Source organism: Ambystoma mexicanum, chromosome 11, assembly GCF_040938575.1.
Source record: "Ambystoma mexicanum isolate Mex_15411 chromosome 11, UKY_AmexF1_1, whole genome shotgun sequence".
NCBI lineage: Eukaryota > Metazoa > Chordata > Amphibia > Caudata > Ambystomatidae > Ambystoma > Ambystoma mexicanum.
Genome location: NC_090934.1, coordinates 1,178,719,546 through 1,178,734,562, shown reverse-complemented (window position 1 = coordinate 1,178,734,562; position 15,017 = coordinate 1,178,719,546). Strand labels below are relative to the sequence as shown.

Here is a 15,017-nt window from a genome sequence, read left to right as displayed (position 1 = left end):
TGCCTGCCTTTTTACCTTCCGCTTCCCCCCACTCACTCCTCCTTCTGCCTCCCACTATGTCACACTAACTTTCCTCCTGACCTCCATTTCAAATAGGTCACTTCATTCCAACTAGGCCCAGTGAAAAGGACAAGACGTTGGGTTCTTTATGCATTTTTTCCAAAGACAAAATGCCGCGCTGCGCCCATTTGCAAGTCCACAAAGCTAGCACAGTCCTAAGACGGTTTTTCATTTAAGCACTGTAGTACACCTGCCAAAAGGGCAGTGAAGCATTCCAGGACGAACTGCAGACCTAGCTGGAGGACGGGAGTGTGTGGAGCAAGCTCCAACTCCATCTCCCTGTTCCAGAAATCCGTGGCCGGCAGTTATAGGAAGCGTGGAATGCAATCACATGAAAAGTAAAAACCCATTTCAGGCATGTCAGAAGTGGGATTCGAACCCACGCCTCCAGAGGAGACTGCGACCTGAACCAGTGCCTTAGACCACTCAGCCATCCTGACTCTGCCTTAGGTGCTTGCCTGAATCGGCTTAGAGGCTATGTTGGAAAGTCTTTGACCACACTTAAATCCTCTTGGATTTCCTAAAATGTCTCCACAGTCTGCCAGGAAAATACTCTCGCGCATCCCACCCACCCCTCCTAACCCACCACCCTCCCCATCCATTTTAAAAATGTCACTTCATTCCCACTAGGCCCAGTTAAAAGGACAACACATTGGGTTCTTTATGCATTTTTTCCAAAGGCAAAATGTCGCGGTGCGCCCGTTTGCATGTCCACAAGGCCGGCCCAGTCCAAAGATGGTTTTTCACTGGAGTTCACTTTCCCAAAAAAGAAGCGAAGAAATACAGGAAGCACTGGAAATCAACCATGAGGCCTGCAGTGCGTGCTACAACTCCATCTCCCTGTTCCAGAAAGCCTTGGCCAGCAGTTATAGGACGCCTGGAATGTTACAATCAAATGAAAGAAAAATTCTGTTACAGACATGTCAGAAGTGGGATTCGAACCCACGCCTCCAGAGGAGACTGCCTTAGACCACTCGGCCATCCTGACTCTGCCATTTGCACCCCTCAGATGCGGCTTAGAGGCAATGTTGGAAAGTCTCAAAGACCACCCGCCTAAAATCCTCTCCTAATGCATTAAAGTCTCCCAATTCCTCCCAAAAGAATAATCACAGGCAGGGCAGCACTCATACAACGACTACTGGCACAGACGTGCAGGGTTCAATCCCTATGTACAGCAGCTACTTGTCACAAGCACACATGAGTCTTTCATGTTTCTGCAGAACGGTGCTGCCTGCCACCTGTTAACAGACACAAGCAACTACACCTCAGGAAATAGGAAGGCAGGAGGTGGGCTGGTTTATGCAAATAAAAGCATGCACTGTGTCCAACCCTTCAGGAGGTTCAGGCAGTGTGCTAGAGCCTTCTTGGTCACAAGAGGCTGGGCACTAGTCCAGGGGAGCCTGTTTAGGCTGAAAGGACTGTGTATGGGCCGGCCTGATCTCCCTGTACTCCTGCACAGGACTCACTCGAAATGACAGGGCTAAAGAGTTCTGCCAGCAAAGCCTATATACAATGGCCGTTCGTGGCCGTTTGGGCAGGCAGGTGGTTGGTTGGGCAGAGGGCGAGGAGGAAGAACTGTGTTCACTCCTCTGCCTGCCTTTTTACCTCTCGCTTCCCCCCACTCACTCCTCCATCTGCCTCCCACTATGTCACACTAACTTTCCTCCTGACCTCCATTTCAAATAGGTCACTTCATTCCAACTAGGCCCAGTGAAAAGGACAAGACGTTGGGTTCTTTATGCATTTTTTCCAAAGACAAAATGCCGCGCTGCGCCCATTTGCAAGTCCACAAAGCTAGCACAGTCCTAAGACGGTTTTTCATTTAAGCACTGTAGTACACCTGCCAAAAGGGCAGTGAAGCATTCCAGGACGAACTGCAGACCTAGCTGGAGGACGGGAGTGTGTGGAGCAAGCTCCAACTCCATCTCCCTGTTCCAGAAATCCGTGGCCGGCAGTTATAGGAAGCGTGGAATGCAATCACATGAAAAGTAAAAACCCGTTTCAGGCATGTCAGAAGTGGGATTTGAACCCACGCCTCCAGAGGAGACTGTGACCTGAACGCAGCGCCTTAGACCACTCGGCCATGGTGCTCACCTGAATCGGCTTAGAGGCTATGTTGGCAAGTCTTTGACCACACTTAAATCCTCTTGGATTTCCTAAAATGTCTCTACAGTCTGCCAGGGATATACTCTCGCGCATCCCACCCACCCCTCCTAACCCACCACCCTCCCCATCCATTTTAAAAATGTCACTTCATTCCCACTAGGCCCAGTTAAAAGGACAACACATTGGGTTCTTTATGCATTTTTTCCAAAGGCAAAATGTCGCGGTGCGCCCGTTTGCATGTCCACAAGGCCGGCCCAGTCCAAAGATGGTTTTTCACTGGAGTTCACTTTCCCAAAAAAGAAGCGAGGAAATACAGGAAGCACTGGAAATCAACCATGAGGCCTGCAGTGCGTGCTCCAACTCCATCTCCCTGTTCCAGAAAGCCTTGGCCAGCAGTTATAGGACGCCTGGAATGTTACAATCAAATGAAAAGAAAAATTCTGTTACAGACATGTCAGAAGTGGGATTCGAACCCACGCCTCCAGAGAAGACTGCGACCTGATCGCAGCGCCTTAGACCACTCGGCCATCCTGACTCTGCCATTTGCACCCCTCAGATGCGGCTTAGAGGCAATGTTGGAAAGTCTCAAAGACCACCCGCCTAAAATCCTCTCCTAATGCATTAAAGTCTCCCAATTCCTCCCAAAAGAATAATCACAGGCAGGGCAGCACTCATACAACGACTACTGGCACAGACGTGCAGGGTTCAATCCACTATGTACAGCAGCTACTTGTCACAAGCACACATGAGTCTTTCATGTTTCTGCAGAACGGTGCTGCCTGCCACCTGTTAACAGACACAAGCAACTACACCTCAGGAAATAGGAAGGCAGGAGGCGGGCTGGTTTATGCAAATAAAAGCATGCACTGTGTCCAACCCTTCAGGAGGTTCAGGCAGTGTGCTAGAGCCTTCTTGGTCACAAGAGGTTGGGCACTAGTCCAGGGGAGCCTGTTTAGGCTGAAAGGACTGTGTATGGGCCGGCCTGATCTCCCTGTACTCCTGCACAGGACCCACTCTAAATGACAGGGCTAAAGAGTTCTGCCAGCAAAGCCTATATACAATGGCCGTTCGTGGCCGTTTGGGCAGGCAGGTGGTTGGTTGGGCAGAGGGCGAGGAGGAAGAACTGTGTTCACTCCTCTGCCTACCTTTTTACCTCTCGCTTACCCCCACTCACTCCTCCATCTGCCTCCCACTATGTCACACTAACTTTCCTCCTGACCTCCATTTCAAATAGGTCACTTCATTCCAACTAGGCCCAGTGAAAAGGACAAGACGTTGGGTTCTTTATGCATTTTTTCCAAAGACAAAATGCCGCGCTGCGCACATTTGCAAGTCCACAAAGCTAGCACAGTCCTAAGACGGTTTTTCATTTAAGCACTGTAGTACACCTGCCAAAAGGGCAGTGAAGCATTCCAGGACGAACTGCAGACCTAGCTGGAGGACGGGAGTGTGTGGAGCAAGCTCCAACTCCATCTCCCTGTTCCAGAAATCCGTGGCCGGCAGTTATAGGAAGCGTGGAATGCAATCACATGAAAAGTAAAAACCCATTTCAGGCATGTCAGAAGTGGGATTCCAACCCACGCCTCCAGAGGAGACTGCGACCTGAACCAGTGCCTTAGACCACTCGGCCATCCTGACTCTGCCTTAGGTGCTTGCCTGAATCGGCTTAGAGGCTATGTTGGCAAGTCTTTGACCACACTTAAATCCTCTTGGATTTCCTAAAATGTCTCCACAGTCTGCCAGGAATATACTCTCGCGCATCCCACCCACCCCTCCTAACCCACCACCCTCCCCATCCATTTTAAAAATGTCACTTCATTCCCACTAGGCCCAGTTAAAAGGACAACACATTGGGTTCTTTATGCATTTTTTCCAAAGGCAAAATGTCGCGATGCGCCCGTTTGCATGTCCACAAGGCCGGCCCAGTCCAAAGATGGTTTTTCACTGGAGTTCACTTTCCCAAAAAAGAAGCGAGGAAATACAGGAAGCACTGGAAATCAACCATGAGGCCTGCAGTGTGTGCTCCAACTCCATCTCCCTGTTCCAGAAAGCCTTGGCCAGCAGTTATAGGACGCCTGGAATGTTACAATCAAATGAAAAGAAAAATTCTGTTACAGACATGTCAGATGTGGGATTCGAACCCACGCCTCCAGAGGAGACTGCGACCTGAACGCAGCGCCTTAGACCACTCGGCCATCCTGACTGCCATTTGCACCCCTCAGATGCGGTGTAGAGGCAATGTTGGAAAGTCTCAAAGACCACCCGCCTAAAATCCTCTCCTAATGTATTAAAGTCTCCCAATTCCTCCCAAAAGAATAATCACAGGCAGGGCAGCACTCATACAACGACTACTGGCACAGACGTGCAGGGTTCAATCCCTATGTACAGCAGCTACTTGTCACAAGCACACATGAGTCTTTCATGTTTCTGCAGAACGGTGCTGCCTGCCACCTGTTAACAGACACAAGCAACTACACCTCAGGAAATAGGAAGGCAGGAGGCGGGCTGGTTTATGCAAATAAAAGCATGCACTGTGTCCAACCCTTCAGGAGGTTCAGGCAGTGTGCTAGAGCCTTCTTGGTCACAAGAGGTTGGGCACTAGTCCAGGGGAGCCTGTTTAGGCTGAAAGGACTGTGTATGGGCCGGCCTGATCTCCCTGTACTCCTGCACAGGACTCACTCTAAATGACAGGGCTAAAGAGTTCTGCCAGCAAAGCCTATATACAATGGCCGTTCGTGGCCGTTTGGGCAGGCAGGTGGTTGGTTGGGCAGAGGGCGAGGAGGAAGAACTGTGTTCACTCCTCTGCCTGCCTTTTTACCTCTCGCTTCCCCCCACTCACTCCTCCATCTGCCTCCCACTATGTCACACTAACTTTCCTCCTCACCTCCATTTCAAATAGGTCACTTCCTTCCAACTAGGCCCAGTGAAAAGGACAAGACGTTGGGTTCTTTATGCATTTTTTCCAAAGACAAAATGCCGCGCTACGCCCATTTGCAAGTCCACAAAGCTAGCACAGTCCTAAAACGGTTTTTCATTTAAGCACTCTAGTACACCTGCCAAAAGGGCAATGAAGCATTCCAGGACGAACTGCAGACCTAGCTGGAGGACGGGAGTGTGTGGAGCAAGCTCCAACTCCAACTCCCTGTTCCAGAAATCCGTGGCCGGCAGTTATAGGAAGCGTGGAATGCAATCACATGAAAAGTAAAAACCCGTTTCAGGCATGTCAGAAGTGGGATTTGAACCCACACCTCCAGAGGAGACTGCGACCTGCGCAGCGCCTTAGACCACTCGGCCATCCTGACTCTGCCTTAGGCGCTTGCCTGAATCGGCTTAGAGGCTATGTTGGCAAGTCTTTGACCACACTTAAATCCTCTTGGATTTCCTAAAATGTCTCCACAGTCTGCCAGGAATATACTCTCGCGCATCCCACCCACCCCTCCTAACCCACCACCCTCCCCATCCATTTTAAAAATGTCACTTCATTCCCACTAGGCCCAGTTAAAAGGACAACACATTGGGTTCTTTATGCATTTTTTCCAAAGGCAAAATGTCGCGGTGCGCCCGTTTGCATGTCCACAAGTCCGGCCCAGTCCAAAGATGGTTTTTCACTGGAGTTCACTTTCCCAAAAAAGAAGCGAGGAAATACAGGAAGCACTGGAAATCAACCATGAGGCCTGCAGTGCGTGCTCCAACTCCATCTCCCTGTTCCAGAAAGCCTTGGCCAGCAGTTATAGGACGCCTGGAATGTTACAATCAAATGAAAAGAAAAATTCTGTTACAGACATGTCAGAAGTGGGATTCGAACCCACGCCTCCAGAGGAGCCTGCCTTAGACCACTCAGCCATCCTGACTCTGCCATTTGCACCCCTCAGATGCGACTTAGAGGCAATGTTGGAAAGTCTCAAAGACCACCCGCCTAAAATCCTCACCTATTGGATTAAAGTCTCCCAATTCCTCCCAAAAGAATAATCACAGGCAGGGCAGCACTCATACAACGACTACTGGCACAGACGTGCAGGGTTCAATCCCTATGTACAGCAGCTACTTGTCACAAGCACACATGAGTCTTTCATGTTTCTGCAGAACGGTGCTGCCTGCCACCTGTTAACAGACACAAGCAACTACACCTCAGGAAATAGGAAGGCAGGAGGCGGGCTGGTTTATGCAAATAAAAGCATGCACTGTGTCCAACCCTTCAGGAGGTTCAGGCAGTGGCTATAGCCTTCTTGGTCACAAGAGGTTGGGCACTAGTCCCGGGGAGCCTGTTTAGGCTGAAAGGACTGTGTATGGGCCGGCCTGATCTCCCTGTACTCCTGCACATGACTCACTCTAAATGACAGGGCTAAAGAGTTCTGCCAGCAAAGCCTATATACAATGGCCGTTCGTGGCCGTTGGGGCAGGCAGGTGGTTGGTTGGGCAGAGGGCGAGGAGGAAGAACTGTGTTCACTCCTCTGCCTGCCTTTTTACCTTCCGCTTCCCCCCACTCACTCCTCCTTCTGCCTCCCACTATGTCACACTAACTTTCCTCCTGACCTCCATTTCAAATAGGTCACTTCATTCCAACTAGGCCCAGTGAAAAGGACAAGACGTTGGGTTCTTTATGCATTTTTTCCAAAGACAAAATGCCGCGCTGCGCCCATTTGCAAGTCCACAAAGCTAGCACAGTCCTAAGACGGTTTTTCATTTAAGCACTGTAGTACACCTGCCAAAAGGGCAGTGAAGCATTCCAGGACGAACTGCAGACCTAGCTGGAGGACGGGAGTGTGTGGAGCAAGCTCCAACTCCATCTCCCTGTTCCAGAAATCCGTGGCCGGCAGTTATAGGAAGCGTGGAATGCAATCACATGAAAAGTAAAAACCCATTTCAGGCATGTCAGAAGTGGGATTCGAACCCACGCCTCCAGAGGAGACTGCGACCAGAACCGGTGCCTTAGACCACTCAGCCATCCTGACTCTGCCTTAGGTGCTTGCCTGAATCGGCTTAGAGGCTATGTTGGCAAGTCTTTGACCACACTTAAATCCTCTTGGATTTCCTAAAATGTCTCCACAGTCTGCCAGGAATATACTCTCGCGCATCCCACCCACCCCTCCTAACCCACCACCCTCCCCATCCATTTTAAAAATGTCACTTCATTCCCACTAGGCCCAGTTAAAAGGACAACACATTGGGTTCTTTATGCATTTTTTCCAAAGGCAAAATGTCGCGGTGCGCCCGTTTGCATGTCCACAAGGCCGGCCCAGTCCAAAGATGGTTTTTCACTGGAGTTCACTTTCCCAAAAAAGAAGCGAAGAAATACAGGAAGCACTGGAAATCAACCATGAGGCCTGCAGTGCGTGCTACAACTCCATCTCCCTGTTCCAGAAAGCCTTGGCCAGCAGTTATAGGACGCCTGGAATGTTACAATCAAATGAAAAGAAAAATTCTGTTACAGACATGTCAGAAGTGGGATTCGAACCCACACCTCCAGAGGAGACTGCCTTAGACCACTCGGCCATCCTGACTCTGCCATTTGCACCCCTCAGATGCGACTTAGAGGCAATGTTGGAAAGTCTCAAAGACCACCCGCCTAAAATCCTCTCCTAATGCATTAAAGTCTCCCAATTCCTCCCAAAAGAATAATCACAGGCAGGGCAGCACTCATACAACGACTACTGGCACAGACGTGCAGGGTTCAATCCCTATGTACAGCAGCTACTTGTCACAAGCACACATGAGTCTTTCATGTTTCTGCAGAACGGTGCTGCCTGCCACCTGTTAACAGACACAAGCAACTACACCTCAGGAAATAGGAAGGCAGGAGGTGGGCTGGTTTATGCAAATAAAAGCATGCACTGTGTCCAACCCTTCAGGAGGTTCAGGCAGTGTGCTAGAGCCTTCTTGGTCACAAGAGGTTGGGCACTAGTCCAGGGGAGCCTGTTTAGGCTGAAAGGACTGTGTATGGGCCGGCCTGATCTCCCTGTACTCCTGCACAGGACTCACTCGAAATGACAGGGCTAAAGAGTTCTGCCAGCAAAGCCTATATACAATGGCCGTTCGTGGCCGTTTGGGCAGGCAGGTGGTTGGTTGGGCAGAGGGCGAGGAGGAAGAACTGTGTTCACTCCTCTGCCTGCCTTTTTACCTCTCGCTTCCCCCCACTCACTCCTCCATCTGCCTCCCACTATGTCACACTAACTTTCCTCCTGACCTCCATTTCAAATAGGTCACTTCATTCCAACTAGGCCCAGTGAAAAGGACAAGACGTTGAGTTCTTTATGCATTTTTTCCAAAGACAAAATGCCGCGCTGCGCCCATTTGCAAGTCCACAAAGCTAGCACAGTCCTAAGACGGTTTTTCATTTAAGCACTGTAGTACACCTGCCAAAAGGGCAGTGAAGCATTCCAGGACGAACTGCAGACCTAGCTGGAGGACGGGAGTGTGTGGAGCAAGCTCCAACTCCATCTCCCTGTTCCAGAAATCCGTGGCCGGCAGTTATAGGAAGCGTGGAATGCAATCACATGAAAAGTAAAAACCCATTTCAGGCATGTCAGAAGTGGGATTCAAACCCATGCCTCCAGAGGAGACTGCGACCTGAACGCAGCGCCTTAGACCACTCGGCCATGGTGCTCACCTAAATCGGCTTCGAGGCTATGTTGGCAAGTCTTTGACCACACTTAAATCCTCTTGGATTTCCTAAAATGTCTCCACAGTCTGCCAGGAATATAATCTCGCGCATCCCACCCACCCCTCCTAACCCACCACCCTCCCCATCCATTTTAAAAATGTCACTTCATTCCCACTAGGCCCAGTTAAAAGGACAACACATTGGGTTCTTTATGCATTTTTTCCAAAGGCAAAATGTCGCGGTGCGCCCGTTTGCATGTCCACAAGGCTGGCCCAGTCCAAAGATGGTTTTTCACTGGAGTTCACTTTCCCAAAAAAGAAGCGAGGAAATACAGGAAGCACAGGAAATCAACCATGAGGCCTGCAGTGCGTGCTCCAACTCCATCTCCCTGTTCCAGAAAGCCTTGGCCAGCAGTTATAGGACGCCAAATGAAAAGAAAAATTCTGTTACAGACATGTCAGAAGTGGGATTCGAACCCACGCCTCCAGAGGAGACTGCGACCTGAACGCAGCACCACTCGGCCATCCTGACTCTGCCATTTGCACCCCTCAGATGCGGCTTAGAGGCAATGTTGGAAAGTCTCAAAGACCACCCGCCTAAAATCCTCTCCTAATGCATTAAATTCTCCCAATTCCTCCCAAAAGAATAATCACAGGCAGGGCAGCACTCATACAACGACTACTGGCACAGACGTGCAGGGTTCAATCCCTATGTACAGCAGCTACTTGTCACAAGCACACATGAGTCTTTCATGTTTCTGCAGAACGGTGCTGCCTGCCACCTGTTAACAGACACAAGCAACTACACCTCAGGAAATAGGAAGGCAGGAGGCGGGCTGGTTTATGCAAATAAAAGCATGCACTGTGTCCAACCCTTCAGGAGGTTCAGGCAGTGTGCTAGAGCCTTCTTGGTCACAAGAGGTTGGGCACTAGTCCAGGGGAGCCTGTTTAGGCTGAAAGGACTGTGTATGGGCCGGCCTGATCTCCCTGTACTCCTGCACAGGACTCACTCTAAATGACAGGGCTAAAGAGTTCTGCCAGCAAAGCCTATATACAATGGCCGTTCGTGGCCGTTTGGGCAGGCAGGTGGTTGGTTGGGCAGAGGGCGAGGAGGAAGAACTGTGTTCACTCCTCTGCCTGCCTTTTTACCTCTCGCTTACCCCCACTCACTCCTCCATCTGCCTCCCACTATGTCACACTAACTTTCCTCCTGACCTCCATTTCAAATAGGTCACTTCATTCCAACTAGGCCCAGTGAAAAGGACAAGACGTTGGGTTCTTTATGCATTTTTTACAAAGACAAAATGCCGCGCTGCGCACATTTGCAAGTCCACAAAGCTAGCACAGTCCTAAGACGGTTTTTCATTTAAGCACTGTAGTACACCTGCCAAAAGGGCAGTGAAGCATTCCAGGACGAACTGCAGACCTAGCTGGAGGACGGGAGTGTTTGGAGCAAGCTCCAACTCCATCTCCCTGTTTCAGAAATCCGTGGCAGGCAGTTATAGGAAGCGTGGAATGCAATCACATGAAAAGTAAAAACCCATTTCAGGCATGTCAGAAGTGGGATTCGAACCCACGTCTCCAGAGGAGACTGCGACCTGAACCAGTGTCTTAGACCACTCGGCCATCCTGCCTCTGCCTTAGGTGCTTGCCCGAATCGGCTTAGAGGCTATGTTGGCAAGTCTTTGACCACACTTAAATCCTCTTGGATTTCCTAAAATGTCTCCACAGTCTGCCAGGAATATAATCTCGCGCATCCCACCCACCCCTCCTAACCCACCACCCTCCCCATCCATTTTAAAAATGTCACTTCATTCCCACTAGGCCCAGTTAAAAGGACAACACATTGGGTTCTTTATGCATTTTTTCCAAAGGCAAAATGTCGCGGTGCGCCCGTTTGCATGTCCACAAGGCCGGCCCAGTCCAAAGATGGTTTTTCACTGGAGTTCACTTTCCCAAAAAAGAAGCGAGGAAATACAGGAAGCACTGGAAATCAACCATGAGGCCTGCAGTGCGTGCTCCAACTCCATCTCCCTGTTCCAGAAAGCCTTGGCCAGCAGTTATAGGACGCCTGGAATGTTACAATCAAATGAAAAGAAAAATTCTGTTACAGACATGTCAGAAGTGGGATTCGAACCCACGCCTCCAGAGAAGACTGCGACCTGATCGCAGCGCCTTAGACCACTCGGCCATCCTGACTCTGCCATTTGCACCCCTCAGATGCGGCTTAGAGGCAATGTTGGAAAGTCTCAAAGACCACCCGCCTAAAATCCTCTCCTAATGCATTAAAGTCTCCCAATTCCTCCCAAAAGAATAATCACAGGCAGGGCAGCACTCATACAACGACTACTGGCACAGACGTGCAGGGTTCAATCCACTATGTACAGCAGCTACTTGTCACAAGCACACATGAGTCTTTCATGTTTCTGCAGAACGGTGCTGCCTGCCACCTGTTAACAGACACAAGCAACTACACCTCAGGAAATAGGAAGGCAGGAGGCGGGCTGGTTTATGCAAATAAAAGCATGCACTGTGTCCAACCCTTCAGGAGGTTCAGGCAGTGTGCTAGAGCCTTCTTGGTCACAAGAGGTTGGGCACTAGTCCAGGGGAGCCTGTTTAGGCTGAAAGGACTGTGTATGGGCCGGCCTGATCTCCCTGTACTCCTGCACAGGACCCACTCTAAATGACAGGGCTAAAGAGTTCTGCCAGCAAAGCCTATATACAATGGCCGTTCGTGGCCGTTTGGGCAGGCAGGTGGTTGGTTGGGCAGAGGGCGAGGAGGAAGAACTGTGTTCACTCCTCTGCCTGCCTTTTTACCTCTCGCTTACCCCCACTCACTCCTCCATCTGCCTCCCACTATGTCACACTAACTTTCCTACTGACCTCCATTTCAAATAGGTCACTTCATTCCAACTAGGCCCAGTGAAAAGGACAAGACGTTGGGTTCTTTATGCATTTTTTCCAAAGACAAAATGCCGCGCTGCGCACATTTGCAAGTCCACAAAGCTAGCACAGTCCTAAGACGGTTTTTCATTTAAGCACTGTAGTACACCTGCCAAAAGGGCAGTGAAGCATTCCAGGACGAACTGCAGACCTAGCTGGAGGACGGGAGTGTGTGGAGCAAGCTCCAACTCCATCTCCCTGTTCCAGAAATCCGTGGCCGGCAGTTATAGGAAGCGTGGAATGCAATCACATGAAAAGTAAAAACCCATTTCAGGCATGTCAGAAGTGGGATTCCAACCCACGCCTCCAGAGGAGACTGCGACCTGAACCAGTGCCTTAGACCACTCGGCCATCCTGACTCTGCCTTAGGTGCTTGCCTGAATCGGCTTAGAGGCTATGTTGGCAAGTCTTTGACCACACTTAAATCCTCTTGGATTTCCTAAAATGTCTCCACAGTCTGCCAGGAATATACTCTCGCGCATCCCACCCACCCCTCCTAACCCACCACCCTCCCCATCCATTTTAAAAATGTCACTTCATTCCCACTAGGCCCAGTTAAAAGGACAACACATTGGGTTCTTTATGCATTTTTTCCAAAGGCAAAATGTCGCGGTGCGCCCGTTTGCATGTCCACAAGGCCGGCCCAGTCCAAAGATGGTTTTTCACTGGAGTTCACTTTCCCAAAAAAGAAGCGAGGAAATACAGGAAGCACTGGAAATCAACCATGAGGCCTGCAGTGCGTGCTCCAACTCCATCTCCCTGTTCCAGAAAGCCTTGGCCAGCAGTTATAGGACGCCTGGAATGTTACAATCAAATGAAAAGAAAAATTCTGTTACAGACATGTCAGATGTGGGATTCGAACCCACGCCTCCAGAGGAGACTGCCTTAGACCACTCGGCCATCCTGACTCTGCCATTTGCACCCCTCAGATGCGGCTTAGAGGCAATGTTGGAAAGTCTCAAAGACCACCCGCCTAAAATCCTCACCTATTGGATTAAAGTCTCCCAATTCCTCCCAAAAGAATAATCACAGGCAGGGCAGCACTCATACAACGACTACTGGCACAGATGTGCAGGGTTCAATCCCTATGTACAGCAGCTACTTGTCACAAGCACACATGAGTCTTTCATGTTTCTGCAGAACGGTGCTGCCTGCCACCTGTTAACAGACACAAGCAACTACACCTCAGGAAATAGGAAGGCAGGAGGCGGGCTGGTTTATGCAAATAAAAGCATGCACTGTGTCCAACCCTTCAGGAGGTTCAGGCAGTGTGCTATAGCCTTCTTGGTCACAAGAGGTTGGGCACTAGTCCCGGGGAGCCTGTTTAGGCTGAAAGGACTGTGTATGGGCCGGCCTGATCTCCCTGTACTCCTGCACAGGACTCACTCTAAATGACAGGGCTAAAGAGTTCTGCCAGCAAAGCCTATATACAATGGCCGTTCGTGGCCGTTGGGGCAGGCAGGTGGTTGGTTGGGCAGAGGGCGAGGAGGAAGAACTGTGTTCACTCCTCTGCCTGCCTTTTTACCTTCCGCTTCCCCCCACTCACTCCTCCTTCTGCCTCCCACTATGTCACACTAACTTTCCTCCTGACCTCCATTTCAAATAGGTCACTTCATTCCAACTAGGCCCAGTGAAAAGGACAAGACGTTGGGTTCTTTATGCATTTTTTCCAAAGACAAAATGCCGCGCTGCGCCCATTTGCAAGTCCACAAAGCTAGCACAGTCCTAAGACGGTTTTTCATTTAAGCACTGTAGTACACCTGCCAAAAGGGCAGTGAAGCATTCCAGGACGAACTGCAGACCTAGCTGGAGGACGGGAGTGTGTGGAGCAAGCTCCAACTCCATCTCCCTGTTCCAGAAATCCGTGGCCGGCAGTTATAGGAAGCGTGGAATGCAATCACATGAAAAGTAAAAACCCGTTTCAGGCATGTCAGAAGTGGGATTTGAACCCACGCCTCCAGAGGAGACTGTGACCTGAACGCAGCGCCTTAGACCAGTCGGCCATGGTGCTCACCTGAATCGGCTTAGAGGCTATGTTGGCAAGTCTTTGACCACACTTAAATCCTCTTGGATTTCCTAAAATGTCTCTACAGTCTGCCAGGGATATACTCTCGCGCATCCCACCCACCCCTCCTAACCCACCACCCTCCCCATCCATTTTAAAAATGTCACTTCATTCCCACTAGGCCCAGTTAAAAGGACAACACATTGGGTTCTTTATGCATTTTTTCCAAAGGCAAAATGTCGCGGTGCGCCCGTTTGCATGTCCACAAGGCCGGCCCAGTCCAAAGATGGTTTTTCACTGGAGTTCACTTTCCCAAAAAAGAAGCGAGGAAATACAGGAAGCACTGGAAATCAACCATGAGGCCTGCAGTGCGTGCTCCAACTCCATCTCCCTGTTCCAGAAAGCCTTGGCCAGCAGTTATAGGACGCCTGGAATGTTACAATCAAATGAAAAGAAAAATTCTGTTACAGACATGTCAGAAGTGGGATTCGAACCCACGCCTCCAGAGAAGACTGCGACCTGATCGCAGCGCCTTAGACCACTCGGCCATCCTGACTCTGCCATTTGCACCCCTCAGATGCGGCTTAGAGGCAATGTTGGAAAGTCTCAAAGACCACCCGCCTAAAATCCTCTCCTAATGCATTAAAGTCTCCCAATTCCTCCCAAAAGAATAATCACAGGCAGGGCAGCACTCATACAACGACTACTGGCACAGACGTGCAGGGTTCAATCCACTATGTACAGCAGCTACTTGTCACAAGCACACATGAGTCTTTCATGTTTCTGCAGAACGGTGCTGCCTGCCACCTGTTAACAGACACAAGCAACTACACCTCAGGAAATAGGAAGGCAGGAGGCGGGCTGGTTTATGCAAATAAAAGCATGCACTGTGTCCAACCCTTCAGGAGGTTCAGGCAGTGTGCTAGAGCCTTCTTGGTCACAAGAGGTTGGGCACTAGTCCAGGGGAGCCTGTTTAGGCTGAAAGGACTGTGTATGGGCCGGCCTGATCTCCCTGTACTCCTGCACAGGACCCACTCTAAATGACAGGGCTAAAGAGTTCTGCCAGCAAAGCCTATATACAATGGCCGTTCGTGGCCGTTTGGGCAGGCAGGTGGTTGGTTGGGCAGAGGGCGAGGAGGAAGAACTGTGTTCACTCCTCTGCCTACCTTTTTACCTCTCGCTTACCCCCACTCACTCCTCCATCTGCCTCCCACTATGTCACACTAACTTTCCTCCTGACCTCCATTTCAAATAGGTCACTTCATTCCAACTAGGCCCAGTGAAAAGGACAAGACGTTGGGTT

General features: G+C 50.2%; 7 non-coding genes across 7 annotated transcripts; all 7 read right to left on the bottom strand.

Annotated features, from left to right (window-relative positions):
• Positions 1-418: 418 nt before the first annotated feature.
• On the bottom strand, positions 419-500 carry TRNAL-CAG (transfer RNA leucine (anticodon CAG)). Its single transcript has one exon. It is a non-coding gene; the product is annotated as a tRNA-Leu (tRNA).
• A 2,118-nt stretch (positions 501-2,618) lies between these two features.
• On the bottom strand, positions 2,619-2,701 carry TRNAL-CAG (transfer RNA leucine (anticodon CAG)). Its single transcript has one exon. It is a non-coding gene; the product is annotated as a tRNA-Leu (tRNA).
• A 1,021-nt stretch (positions 2,702-3,722) lies between these two features.
• On the bottom strand, positions 3,723-3,804 carry TRNAL-CAG (transfer RNA leucine (anticodon CAG)). The gene has a single exon. It is a non-coding gene; the product is annotated as a tRNA-Leu (tRNA).
• Positions 3,805-4,286: 482 nt separating this feature from the next.
• TRNAL-CAG (transfer RNA leucine (anticodon CAG)) lies at positions 4,287-4,369 on the bottom strand. Its single transcript has one exon. It is a non-coding gene; the product is annotated as a tRNA-Leu (tRNA).
• Positions 4,370-10,882: 6,513 nt separating this feature from the next.
• TRNAL-CAG (transfer RNA leucine (anticodon CAG)) lies at positions 10,883-10,965 on the bottom strand. Its single transcript has one exon. It is a non-coding gene; the product is annotated as a tRNA-Leu (tRNA).
• A 1,021-nt stretch (positions 10,966-11,986) lies between these two features.
• On the bottom strand, positions 11,987-12,068 carry TRNAL-CAG (transfer RNA leucine (anticodon CAG)). The gene has a single exon. It is a non-coding gene; the product is annotated as a tRNA-Leu (tRNA).
• A 2,119-nt stretch (positions 12,069-14,187) lies between these two features.
• On the bottom strand, positions 14,188-14,270 carry TRNAL-CAG (transfer RNA leucine (anticodon CAG)). Its single transcript has one exon. It is a non-coding gene; the product is annotated as a tRNA-Leu (tRNA).
• Positions 14,271-15,017: the final 747 nt, after the last annotated feature.